The 15,000-nt window shown below is 46.3% G+C and overlaps 1 protein-coding gene across 1 annotated transcript in view; it reads left to right on the plus strand.

Moving 5' to 3' along the window:
- The window catches only part of grip2b (glutamate receptor interacting protein 2b), a gene marked incomplete at both ends in the record, with an annotated part of 157,677 nt that overhangs the window by 41,848 nt on the left and 100,829 nt on the right, over nucleotides 1–15,000 (plus strand).

Genomic DNA, 15,000 nt, shown 5'->3' on the forward strand with positions numbered 1-15,000 from the left:
GTTTCTGTGCCCTACAGCGCCCCTACTGGTACTAATAGTCATGCTCATTAACGTCACACACATAGGTGAACCAACGCATAGGTGAACATACACATAGGTGAACATACACATAGGTGAACACGGACATTGCTGTTCCTTGGAGTGGTGCACCACTCAAAAATGGGGAGAGAGAGAGACAGGGAGTGTGCGCGCCCGAGCACGCGTGTGTGAGTGTGCATGTGTGTCCACTCTGCGGCAGAGGGATAACCTCTTGAATGAAACTCACTCATCTTCACACTCATCACACACACACACACACACACACACACACACACACACACACACACACACACACACACACACACACACACACACACACACACACACACACACACACACACACACACACACACACACACACAGGAGGCATGTGTACAGTATAAAACTTTCTCTCTTATCACAGACTTACAGTGCATCTTACTCTCACTCTCTCACACACACACACACACACACACACACACATAGGGCTTACACGCGCACGTGCACACACACACACACACACACACACACACACACACACACACTGCAGCAGTAAGGATTAGTTGCGGTAATATTCCGACAAAAGGCAGATGAAACCTCTGCTGAGAGAAACCGACTGTGAACAACTACTGTATGAGAGAGAGAGAGCGCGAGAGAGAGAGAGAGCAGAGAGAGAGAGAGAGAGCAGAGAGAGATCCAGCTTCATTGAAATGCAAAGCCAGAGAATTGACCTCATTCGTGTAGTAACAACACACACACACACACGCATGCACGCCCGCACGCACGTACGCACACACACACACACACACACACACACACACACATGTTTACGTCTCTCCGGACAGAGGGAGAGAGATAATTGCATCGATGTCTGAAGCACAATAAGGTGTCCAATCAATGTGGCGTGCCGTCTGCTTCAAATAACTTTATTGACATTGTCAGCCAGCTGCATGGTGTACTATACCGGACAGCGGGGACTAATAAATGTCTGCATTAACATGCACTATAGCTATATTGGATTAACTATAGGCATGGGACGATTCACTCAACTCACGATAAGATTCGTATCACGATATGAGGTTCACGATACGATTTTTCACGGTATATTTGAACCAAAAAAGGATTCCAGAAAAATTACTGTTTCTTTTATTTTATATAATTTATCTTCCCCCTGAGCTTTTTTTCACACTTTTTATTTAACTACATTGCAAAAGAAGTATAGCATTACTTTTGACAGTGCCTTCCTTGGTGTATAACCCATTCTGAACGGGCACCCATTTTGGTGTCAGCATCATGTTATGCTTTAGCTATTTAAAAATAGCAGATCTACAAGCTCATATCGCGCCACCGAGTGGCGCGATACGAGCTTGTAGGTCTGCTATTTTTGAAAAATCGAAGAGCGACTGACATTTTTAGAATCTGATCTCAGGTCAGAATGGGTTCATCAGACCAGTGTGTGTCCGGCGGAAACCTCGTATGAATCTGATCTCAGGTCAGAATGGGATAATTGAGCATCAACGACCATCAGGGCACAGTCACACAGCTCCCCTCTACTGAACTCTACTGAAAGTGACTGCATGTTAATTAACAGTAACAACTGAAGTCTCTGTAATGTTTATGTTGGACAATTACTAAAAAACGGTCTAAAATAAAGGAATTTAAGATCATTAAAGTCCAGTGCATTCTGCCAACTTCCGGTCAAGGTCACTATGAGGTGGTATATGGGTATATGCAGGATATTCGGTTAGGAAAAGACTGCTTTTTTCTCGAATTAACTCCATGTATTCTTACAGAAACGACTGTACTCACATTCTTTCTTGCGTCTAACAAATCTCCTTAAATTGCGACATGCTGTGAGCTTGTAGATTCATTGGCCATTTATTTGCAGAATGTTCCCCCTAGAATAGGCATGCTGGGGTTCAAGTGCTTAATCAACATTGAACAACCTAAAATGTGTGACCTAAAATTATCATTTTTTGGGGAACTATAACTATCCTGCAATGCGTTTCTCTCCATTTCTCCCACCGTCAGTGTTTTTCAGTCTTTTTACCTGCAGGGGATCATCTTTTCTTATTTTTTTCTTTTTTAAGATTAGTTTTTGGCTTTTTGCCTGTATTGATAGTTATTAGTGAAGACAAACAGGAAAATGAGAGAGAGAGAGAAGGGGAGAGACATGCAGCAAAGGTCGTCATGAACGGGACTCGAACACGCGACACGCTGTCAGGCCAGAGCCTATACAGTATGTGGCATGCACCTGGACCACTTGGCCAGCGGGCGCTCCCATCTTATCTTTGACCCAGAAAATAGATGTTGTAAACGCGATCATGGGTACTTTATATGGGCCGTTGAATAGAGCTGGTTTTGACCAAAACCTCAATCTGTGAAAAGAATCTGAGATAAATGATTTGTCTAAATGTGATAACGTGGAGGCGGACGGAGTAAAACCTTTTCTCTTTTCCGGTTAATTTCCGGTTGTATACGTCTCCTAGCAAACATAGCATCATTCATACAGCACGTTGGCTACGGTCACTGAAAACACCATGATGACGTAGATCTACATCGTTGGCAGTCATTAAGTGCACTTGTCCACCGCTGGCTCGCATCTGTCCAATCATGGTTGTCATGGCGACGGGTGTTTGTGATAAGCGGCACTTTGCTGTTTCCCCCCGGAGGCTGAGTTCTACAACTCTCAGCTCAACCTGTGATTATGCAAAACACCTTTTACACACGCACCGCTGCAGTACCCAACACACACACATGCACACACTGCTGCAGTACCAAACACACACACACACACACTCATACATGCACGCACTGCTGCAGTACCCAACACACACATACATGCACGTGCACACATGCACGCACGCACACACGCACGCACGCACGCATGCACGCGTCACACACACACACACTGAGTAAGGACGCAAGAGAGTGTTGTGCAGAGTTGGAAGTCGGTCAGACTCAGAACCCCAATTCACAAGTCAAGAAAAACACCTTTGAGGTTATTAAGGATGGTAACGTTCACAATGACCATTGTTACCAAAGGCATTGTTCCCAACGGGTATTGTTCCCAGCGGGTATTGTTCCCAACAGGAATCGTTCCCAGTGGGCATTGTTCCCAACGGGTATTGTTCCCAACAGGAATCGTTCCCAGCGGGTATTGTTCCCAACAGGAATCGTTCCCAGCGGGCATTGTTCCCAACGGGCATTGTTCCCAACGGGCATTGTTCCCAGCGGGTATTGTTCCCAACAGGAATCGTTCCCAGCGGGCATTGTTCCCAACGGGCATTGTTCCCAACGGGCATTGTTCCCAACGGGCATTGTTCCCAACGGGCATTGTTCCCAGCGGGTATTGTTCCCAACAGGAATCGTTCCCAGCGGGTATTGTTCCCAACGGGCATTGTTCCCAGCGGGTATTGTTCCCAACAGGAATCGTTCCCAGCGGGCATTGTTCCCAACAGGAATCGTTCCCAGCGGGCATTGTTCCCAACGGGTATTGTTCCCAGCGGGTATTGTTCCCAACAGGAATCGTTCCCAGCGGGTATTGTTCCCAACAGGAATCGTTCCCAGCGGGCATTGTTCCCAACGGGCATTGTTCCCAACGGGCATTGTTCCCAGCGGGTATTGTTCCCAACAGGAATCGTTCCCAGCGGGTATTGTTCCCAACAGGATTCGTTCCCAACGGGTATTGTTCCCAGCGGGTATTGTTCCCAACAGGAATCGTTCCCAGCGGGTATTGTTCCCAACAGGATTCGTTCCCAACGGGTATTGTTCCCAGCGGGTATTGTTTCCAACAGGAATCGTTCCCAGCGGGTATTGTTCCCAACAGGAATCGTTCCCAGCGGGTATTGTTCCCAACAGGAATCGTTCCCAGCGGGCATTGTTCCCAACGGGCATTGTTCCCAACGGGCATTGTTCCCAGCGGGTATTGTTCCCAACAGGAATCGTTCCCAGCGGGTATTGTTCCCAACGGGCATTGTTCCCAGCGGGTATTGTTCCCAACAGGAATCGTTCCCAGCGGGCATTGTTCCCAACAGGAATCGTTCCCAGCGGGCATTGTTCCCAACAGGAATCGTTCCCAGCGGGTATTGTTCCCAACAGGAATCGTTCCCAGCGGGTATTGTTCCCAACAGGAATCGTTCCCAGCGGGTATCGTTCCCAACAGGAATCGTTCCCAGCGGGTATTGTTCCCAACAGGAATCGTTCCCAGGGGGTATTGTTCCCAACAGGAATCGTTCCCAGCGGGTATTGTTCCCAACAGGAATCGTTCCCAGCGGGTATCGTTCCCAACAGGAATCGTTCCCAGTGGGTATTGTTCCCAACAGGAATCGTTCCCAACGGGTATTGTTCCCAGCGGGAATCGTTCCCAACAGGAATCGTTCCCAACGGGCATTGTTCCCAGCGGGAATCGTTCCCAACAGGAATCGTTCCCAACGGGTATTGTTTCCAACAGGAATCGTTCCCAGCGGGTATTGTTCCCAGCGGGTATTGTTCCCAGCGGGTATTGTTCCCAGCGGGAATCGTTCCCAACAGGAATCGTTCCCAACGGGTATTGTTCCCAACAGGAATCGTTCCCAACGGGTATTGTTCCCAACAGGAATCGTTCCCAGCGGGTATTGTTCCCAACAGGAATCGTTCCCAGCGGGTATTGTTCCCAACAGGAATCGTTCCCAGCGGGTATTGTTCCCAACAGGAATCGTTCCCAACGGGTATTGTTCCCAACAGGAATCGTTCCCAGCGGGTATTGTTCCCAACAGGAATCGTTCCCAGCGGGTATTGTTCCCAACAGGAATCGTTCCCAGCGGGTATCGTTCCCAACAGGAATCGTTCCCAGCGGGTATCGCCAACAGGAATCGTTCCCAGCGGGTATTGTTCCCAGCGGGAATCGTTCCCAGCAGGAATCGTTCCCAGCGGGCATTGTTCCCAGCGGGAATCGTTCCCAACAGGAATCGTTCCCAACGGGTATTGTTTCCAACAGGAATCGTTCCCAGCGGGTATTGTTCCCAGCGGGTATTGTTCCCAGCCGGTATTGTTCCCAGCGGAATCGTTCCCAACAGGAATCGTTCCCAGCGGGTATTGTTCCCAGCGGGAATCGTTCCCAGCGGGTATTGTTCCCAACAGGAATCGTTCCCAGCGGGTATTGTTCCCAACAGGAATCGTTCCCAGCGGGAATCGTTCCCAACAGGAATCGTTCCCAGCGGGTATTGTTCCCAGCGGGTATTGTTCCCAACAGGAATCGTTCCCAGCGGGTATTGTTCCCAACGGGCATTGTTCCCAGCGGGTATTGTTCCCAACAGGAATCGTTCCCAGCGGGCATTGTTCCCAACAGGAATCGTTCCCAGCGGGCATTGTTCCCAACAGGAATCGTTCCCAGCGGGTATTGTTCCCAACAGGAATCGTTCCCAGCGGGTATTGTTCCCAACAGGAATCGTTCCCAGCGGGTATTGTTCCCAACAGGAATCGTTCCCAGTGGGTATTGTTCCCAACAGGAATCGTTCCCAGCGGGTATTGATCCCAACAGGAATCGTTCCCAGCGGGTATTGTTCCCAACAGGAATCGTTCCCAGCGGGTATTGTTCCCAACAGGAATCGTTCCCAGCGGGTATTGTTCCCAACAGGAATCGTTCCCAGCGGGTATTGTTCCCAACAGGAATCGTTCCCAGGGGGTATTGTTCCCAACAGGAATCGTTCCCAGCGGGTATTGTTCCCAACAGGAATCGTTCCCAGCGGGTATTGTTCCCAACAGGAATCGTTCCCAGCGGGTATCGTTCCCAACAGGAATCGTTCCCAGTGGGTATCGTTCCCAGCGGGTATTGTTCCCAGCGGGAATCGTTCCCAACAGGAATCGTTCCCAACGGTCATTGTTCCCAGCGGGTATTGTTCCCAACAGGAATCGTTCCCAGCGGGTATTGTTCCCAGCGGGTATTGTTCCCAGCGGGTATTGTTCCCAGCGGGAATCGTTCCCAACAGGAATCGTTCCCAACGGGTATTGTTCCCAACAGGAATCGTTCCCAGCGGGTATTGTTCCCAACAGGAATCGTTCCCAGCGGGTATTGTTCCCAACAGGAATCGTTCCCAGCGGGTATCGTTCCCAACAGGAATCGTTCCCAGTGGGTATTGTTTCCAACAGGAATCGTTCCCAGCGGGTATTGTTCCCAACAGGAATCGTTCCCAGCGGGTATCGTTCCCAACAGGAATCGTTCCCAGCGGGTATTGTTCCCAACAGGAATCGTTCCCAGCGGGTATCGTTCCCAACAGGAATCGTTCCCAGCGGGAATCGTTCCCAACAGGAATCGTTCCCAACGGGTATTGTTCCCAGCGGGTATTGTTCCCAGCGGGTATTGTTCCCAACGGGTATTGTTTCCAACAGGAATCGTTCCCAGCGGGTATTGTTCCCAGCGGGTATTGTTCCCAGCGGGTATTGTTCCCAGCGGGTATTGTTCCCAGCGGAATCGTTCCCAACAGGAATCGTTCCCAGCGGGTATTGTTCCCAGCGGGAATCGTTCCCAGCGGGTATTGTTCCCAGCGGGAATCGTTCCCAACTGGAATCGTTCCCAGAGGGTATTGTTCCCAACAGGAATCGTTCCCAGCGGGTATTGTTCCCAACAGGAATCGTTCCCAACTGGAATCGTTCCCAGCGGGTATTGTTCCCAACAGGAATCGTTCCCAGCGGGTATTGTTCCCAGCGGGTATTGTTCCCAGCGGGAATCGTTCCCAGCGGGTATTGTTCCCAGCGGGAATCGTTCCCAACAGGAATCGTTCCCAGCGGGTATTGTTCCCAGCGGGTATTGTTCCCAGCGGGTATTGTTCCCAACAGGAATCGTTCCCAACTGGAATCGTTCCCAGCGGGTATTGTTCCCAACAGGAATCGTTCCCAGCGGGTATTGTTCCCAGCGGGTATTGTTCCCAACAGGAATCGTTCCCAACTGGAATCGTTCCCAGCGGGTATTGTTCCCAACAGGAATCGTTCCCAACTGGAATCGTTCCCAGCGGGTATTGTTCCCAACAGGAATCGTTCCCAACTGGAATCGTTCCCAGCGGGTATTGTTCCCAATAGGAATCGTTCCCAGCGGGTATTGTTCCCAGCGGGTATTGTTCCCAACAGGAATCGTTCCCAGCGGGTATTGTTCCCAGCGGGTATTGTTCCCAACAGGAATCGTTCCCAGTGGGTATCGTAATCAAAGGAATCGTTCCCAAAGGGAATCGTTCTCTGTTGGCTACAACACTATGCTTTAGAACTGTAGACTTAGATAGCATTTGATACAGACTTATAGCATATTATGTAGACAGCACTATAATTGCATTGTATGTAGTCATAGCACGTCATAGTACATATGTATAGCATAGTAGTATAGATGTATAGTTTATATGTATAGCTTCATTATATAGATATGCCACTGTTACTTTCTTAGCTTACGCATGTTTCTTGATAAATGTTTTTATGTGATGTATTCCCATGCTTTTTTGTTCTTGCTTAATGTAAATCGCTCTGGATTAAGAGCGTCTGCTAAATGCCTAAATTGAAATTGAAATTGATAGAACCCTGGCCTTGTGTTGGCTACAACACTATGCTTTAGAACCCTGGCCTTGTGTTGGCTACAACACTATGCTTTAGAACCCTGGCCTTGTGTTGGCTACAACACTTCTGTGTCCTCTGTCAAGCTTTCTCCCGGATTAACAGGATTAACAATAATCTGTCTGTCTCACACACCATGCTCCCTCACCTCCCTGCATGCCAGTGTGTGTGTGTGTGTGTGTGTGTGTGTGTGTGTGTGTGTGTGTGTGTGTGTGTGTGTGTGTGTGTGTGTGTGTGTGTGTGTGTGTGTGTGTGTGTGTGTGTGTGTGTGTGCGAGTGTGTGTGCGTGCGTGCGTGCGTGCGTGCATGTCTGTCTGTGCCTGGTCTGTATAGAAGACGGAGAGTAAGGAGAAAATAATAATGAATGTCAAGAAAAGGAACAATCAAAGTGACAGATTTTGTATTGTTTTTATAACATAACAGTAATGTTAACGCAAAGTATTCTCCACCCAGACTATGCAAACAGATGGATTGAAGAAAAATAATAATCTTGTTTACACAATAACACTGCATTCCTGTCTGTCCATGTACTGTAGACTATGCAGTGGCAATTATTCTGCAATGAATGATCACAACTGAGCACCTGCTAATTGGTCAATCAACCACCCTAGCCTATTATAAATACATACTGGAGTTCTATTATTTTGTGTCCATCACAGTTAGACTGGAGTACCATACATTATTGCTGCATAACCAGCTGTCTGGGAGAAAACAGTTCACAGTTTCAATATTTGCAAAACTTCGTCAGAAACGTCAGAAAATAGAAAATCCACAAGCTATTGTAGTACCTGAAAATTGTACCACTCTGTCCACACAGCCCTCAGATTGGAACAGTGATTGGAAAGTTGACACCAAAGGTTGTTGAGATATGCATCTATTAATTAACATTCAAGCCTTTATGAAAGAGATCTCTCAAGAACAGATTTGAGCTGCGCTAAGAACAGATTCAGGGCTCAGGGCGCTGTTTTTTTCCTTTTTTTTGCAGATGGATTTCCAGATTGTTATGAAAGTGAAGTATCGATTTTTAAAGCTTGTTCCATCTTGTGAGCTTTTAGATTACTAGATCTGTGCCCACTTGGGAACGATGCAAGTTGGGAACTATGAAAATCGGGAATACATAACCCACACTAGTATGCAATACCCGTTATATCCGTTGTCATAGCACCAATTTTAACTGTCTGCCTCTATCCGGAATATCCGTCAGATGTATTTCTCCTGTATACCATGCTCCAGACTAACTTTTTTCACCAACGTCTTCAGAACTGTCCCAAAATACAATTTGAACCATCCCAAAGTGAATGTACAGTCCCGATGTTTTTTTAGTTTTTTTATGATTTTGATGTCATTCTAAGGACAGCCAGTGGGTTGTGTGTTGCATTATTAACCCATTCTGAACGGGCACCCATTTTGGTGTCAGCATCATGTTATGCTTTAGCTATTTAAAAATAGCAGATCTACAAGCTCATATCGCGCCACCGAGTGGCGCGATATGAGCTTGTAGGTCTGCTATTTTTGAAAAAAATCGAAGAACGACTGACATTTTTAGAATCTGATCTCAGGTCAGAATGGTTTCATCAGACCAGTGTGTGTCCGGCGGAAACCTCGTATGAATCTGATCTCAGGTCAGAATGGGTTAAAGAAGCTATCAGTGCTGCAGACAGACGGCCCCATGTAGAGAACAATGTGTTCAACAAACTGATGTATAGATATACGTATATGAGACAGCTGGAGGCATCACACGACCATGCACAGCCATGGGAATGGGAGTGTAGACACTGGACAGCTATCCCCAGGCTACATGCTGAGAGAGAGAGAGAGAGAGAGAGAGAGAGAGAGAGATAAGGAGGGGATTTGTTCAATTTTAAACTTTCTCAGAGAGAGAGAAAACTAGGAGGATAGGAGTGTGTGTGATGTTTGGCGAAATGAGTAATATAAACGTGTGTGTGTGTGTGTGTGTGTGTGTGTGTGTGTGTGTGTGTGTGTGTGTGTGTGTGTGTGTGTGTGTGTGTGTGTGTGTGTGTGTGTGTGTGTGTGTTTGTGCATGTGTACCGATTTGCGTGAAATTTGGATAAAATCTGAAGGCGTAATATTAAAAATGTGTTTTACATACAGTATGTCGGCCTCCTGGTGGCACTATAAAAGAGCAGACGTGAACATTTCCAGGCAAAGGTTTTTCCTCCCTCTAGGGAGTGTGCATACAAAGTTGTACACAGTCACAGATCCGTGCAGTTAGAGGTGAAAACACAAATTACACAGTTATTTGAAAATGTTCCAGTGGAATTTCTTCCTCAGCCTATAGTGGGAATGTGCGTGCACAATTTCATGGAAATCACACGATGATTTGCGGCATTTCGTTTGAAACTGAGCACTCCTGCCAACTTTGGAAGCCAATATTATAGCCAATCAGGATGGAGTCTGAGAAATCTGAAAGACCCGTTTCGTTGAATGGTTCTAGAGAGACTGTGTATGTAATTTGCGTGATGTTTGGACACAATCTGTAGGTGTACTGTTCAAAAAATTGTTTTGCACAAAGCGACCTCCTGGTGGCGCTATAAGAGGCCAATGTGGAAAAGCTTCACATTGGCCTCACAGAGGTTCAGCTGTGGCATTCAGGGAGTGTGTGTGCAGAATATGGCTGCGATCAAGCCAACGTGCCGGAGATTAGCTGTCCACAGACGGACACACACACACACACACACACACACACACACACACACACACACACACACACACACACACACACACACACACACACACACACACACACACACACACACACACACAATTAGCAACAACAACAACACCTCTCCTCATCCTGTCGTCCCTTCACAATTTAAGTGTCTCCTCTTTACCTCCCAATGCTGTACATTTTTCACAGGTTATTAACATAAAATAGGTGTAACTAATAACATTGTGGGAGAGAGCAAGGCAGTGAGCGAGCGAGATAGAGAGGGACAAGAGTGGTGGGGGTTGACTGACGGCACAATAGCAGTGTGTCCTTGAGCAAGACACTGAACCCCTAATTGCTCCCGATGAGCAGGTTGGTGCCTTCCTCCGCCATCGGTGTGTGAATGTGTGTGTGAATGGGTGAATGTAATGCACAACCTATATGTAAAACGCTTGGATATAGGCTCTATATAAATGCACCATAATTTACCATTTAGCTATTTTTGAAAGAGCTGTGTCAAAACACCACAACGCAAAACACTTTTTTATTTGAAAGTGGAAATGAACGGGACGCTCCTTCCTACTCTAACACCACTCTCTCTCTCCCTCTCTCTCTATCAATCCTTATCTAGCTCTCTCTATCTGTCACTCTGCTTTTTCATTTATCTTTCTCCCTCAATGTCACATCCATCTCTCCCTCCTCCTCCCCTCTCTCTCTCTCTCTATCTCTCTCTCTCTCTCTCTCTCTCTCTCTCTCTCTCTGTCTCTCTGTAGTTTTATATTGAGGCTTGACGGCTCAGTGACTGAGAAATCTTCTAATTAAAACTCTTGAGAGAGGAAGCAGTGTTCGTGCTGTGCGTGCGTGCATGCATGCATGTGGTTAAAGAATAGACCTTGGGATATAATTGACTTTAATGTTACACCCCCCTCTCTCTTTCTTGTCTTTCTCACACACTCCATTCTTCCATGGCTCTCTCCATCTTTCACTGTGTTGTTTCGTTTATCTTTCTACTTCAGCGGTTCATCCATCCATCTCTTCCTCCTTATTCACTCTTTCTCTCTCCTCTGTTCACCCCCATTTTACTATTACCTCTCTCTCTTCCTCTCTATCTTGTTCTTCAGTCTTGCTGACTGTGCTTAAGTCGTGAAGGACTCACGCCCGCCCGCACGCACGCCCGCACGCACGCCCGCACGCACGCACGCACGCACGCACGCACGCACGCACGCACGCACGCACGCACGCACGCACGCACGCACGCATGCACGCACGCACGCACACACACACACACACACACACACACACAGGGAATGAACAGTTATTATGTTATTAACATAACATAGGTGTAACTTAACATTGTGGGAGAGAGCAAGGCAGTGAGTGAGCGAGATAGTGAGCCCGCCCGCACGCACGCACGCACGCACGCACGCACGCACGCACGCACGCACGCACGCACGCACGCACGCACACACACACACACACACACACACACACACACACACACACACACATAGGGAATGAACAGTTAATTTTCTTTTGTATTCTTTCATGTGTCAGCAACTTACCCGCAACTTTGAAAGATACAGGTTGTAATTTGATTCTATTCAACTCAATGCCAGTATTATTTTGGTTTGGCGATGAATGGATCTCTAAGGCATGCAGGAAAAGAAAGAAAGTTTGGTATTAAAAGAGTTTTCTCCGCTGGTGGCACGGTGGCACAGTTGGTAGTGCTGTCGCCTCACAGCTAGAAGGTCCTGGGTTCGATTCCCGCTCGGGACGCTGTGGGTGCTGGCGGTGTGTTTCCTCCTCCGCGTCATCAGTGCCCATACCCGAAGGCGGGGTTGGCAAAAGGGCCTTTCTGTGTGAAGTTTGCATGTTCTCCCCGTGTCCCCTAGGGTAGGTACCCTCACAAAAAACATGCAGTAATCCTGGTCACTAAACTGCCTCCCCCTGGCCAGCCGGGGCGCCTGATGGAGGGGAAAGGAACTGGTTGGAATAACGTGTTCCTTCCGAGCGCTACGTCCAACCAGGGAAACTCCCCCCTGTCAGGTGTAAAGGAGCAACTTGGACACTCAGGCATGAAGGAAGCATGAGTTCAAGTCCGTTGCTCTCCCCTTGTCCCCCATGGGGACTAGGTCGGTGGAGGGTGTGTAGAGCCCAGGATCACATTAGATGATTGACACAGGGGTGAAAAATGGATTACAAAATTGTGGGATAATAAATATATATTAAAAAAAAAAAGAGTTTTCTCCTCAAGCTTTGTTACAAACTGTACAACCAAAGGGTCTCTTATAGCTTTGTCCACAAAAAAAACATATTTAGTATCTGAAGGCAGCAGCAAAGAAAAAAATCCCAAAAGAAGCAACAAGATCACACACACACAATGTAGCAGAATCAGTTCAAACGACTTTAACCTATCAGCCATAGATAGATAGATAGCTTTGTTCAACAATACAAATAGAAATCCCCACACTGTGCCATACGGATCTCATAGTCATAATACAGTGACTCCAGCATGCAGATTTAAACAGCACAGGGATTTGTGTCCATTCATCAAAATGCTTATTGCCGTTTTGACCTTGAGCCAAATGTGTATTGGTGCTTTTCTAATTAGGGTTAGTTCACTGTATTAAATAATAACTCCTCTCCAACCTCTGCCAGCTTTTACGCTTTTGTATTTAAAGCTGAAAGCTGGTGCTTTAAAACGATAGTTCACCTCCAAAATGACTTATTTTCAATCAATTACTCACCCAATGAAGCCTTGAATTCATGGATATTTTATTTTATTTTACTTTACTTTACTTTTATTTTATTTTATATGCTTGATAATTTGATGACCAGCGGAATAATCTCCATTGAGTCTCGGCAGGTCTTCAAATTATTGGCTCAGTAATGGGTCTCTAATTGAGATATATATATATATATATATATATATATAATTATATATATATATATATATATAAATATATAAAATATAATCATTCATTTGGTTGAACTTGTCAGTAAATACATGGACGGTCATAATAGGTCACCAGGTCATTCAGTTCAATGTTTCTCAATATAGTGGAAAGGATCAACAAATCCTACATTACTAAATTAATGATGAGGGACCAAATGCAATACTTCCACGGACCACATGTACCCCTGTAATAATCAAAGCCTATAAAACGTTCATAATCTGGTCTCAAAGTTTAACATTATCGTTAAAACATTGTCTATCCTCATGCTGCGGCCAGCATTCAGAGAGTCTTTTCACTAACCTAAATCATAGAATATTATGCGTCGTCAGTCTCGCCATGATCCGCCCAAGGTTGGTCTCAAATGGCGCGCGTGGCTCTCTGACAGTGGTGCAGTATAGGGTCCATTGCAGAGGTACAGGCTGCGGAGTGCCGACTGCTTCAGTGACTCATGCCAATGCAATGTAATGGTGTCCAATGTCTCCCACTGCCCCTGTAGACTGGATCAGCTGTTTCTGCGGTCATGTGATCCACATGGCTCCATGTGGTCCACAGAGTCCCGGAAACAAATGGTGACTCATAGGTTAGCAAACATAGTAGTAAAAACATATAGTGTAAAAACAAACAAATGATGTCAAATGATGTCCTTGGCAGCGTGGGCTTTCAAAAAACTTGAGTCAAATTACGTCCTTGGCAGGGATGTTTATACAATGCCATAACAAAAGAAAAACTTTGTTTACAGGCAGATTGTATAGTAAGACACTCTTGATGAAGGCAGGTCCAGAGGGACCCAAACGCTTTCAATGTGAATAATGTAGAGTAGTGGGCGGGATTCTTTGTCCATGAAATCCTTTTTTCATGATTGCTTCAGCTGATCTCCAGGCGAAATTCAGGCTCAGCAGAAATCTCTCACTCACTTCACCGCTGCACTGCAGGGTTCCCTTTGTTCTGTTCAATTATGGATTAGCTATAGACCTAAATGGATGCAAATGTGGTCATTGGTAACAATGAGATGTGCCACTGTCTCACCAGATGGGCCAAACAACTTACAGGAATATATAGAGACAATTTGGCCGTCATGGTCATTTTGCTTATCCAATATTCCAATGCACTTTATTTATATAGCTCATTTTACAACGCAAGGTTAACAAAGTGCTGTACAGGTAAATAAAAACGAAATCCACTAGCTAAGGCACAGAGAAGCAGCAGCAAGAAAAACACATAGTAAAACACAACACAAACAAAGACACATCACTGAAACATCCCAGACGCAGCAGCATCAGCAGACAGAGAAACAAAACATAACATGGACCATCGAGACACTCCAAAAGCCAAGGTGTAAAGGTGGGTTTTGAGACGTGATTTAAAAGTCTCAATGGACGGTCAAACAGTTTGACGTGGGGGTCTTTAAGCGGGTCTTCATTTTGACCTTAAGATTTAACTGGTCCGCAGACCGTAGTGACCTTGGGGGATTATACACCTCAATACGTTCTGACAGATACTGGGGTGCCAAGCCATTTAGTGATTCAAAAACAAACAATAACATTTTAAAATCAATTCTGACGCGAACAGGGAGCCAGTGGAGTGACGCCAGTTCCTGTTAAGAGGCGTGCTGCGGCATTTTGGACCAACTGAAGTCGGGCCATGGTTTAAGGCTTGGTTTAAGCCAACATAGAATAATAGCTTACAGAATAATATGTGGCAACCCAAGGGTAGTGGAGGTGAGATTCACAATAAAACAGGAGACTCGGAAGCAAGCCATCGTGTGACTTAACCCATTCTGAC

Source organism: Protomyctophum parallelum (assembly GCF_964188405.1).
Source record: "Protomyctophum parallelum genome assembly, chromosome: 8".
Classification (NCBI taxonomy): domain Eukaryota; kingdom Metazoa; phylum Chordata; class Actinopteri; order Myctophiformes; family Myctophidae; genus Protomyctophum; species Protomyctophum parallelum.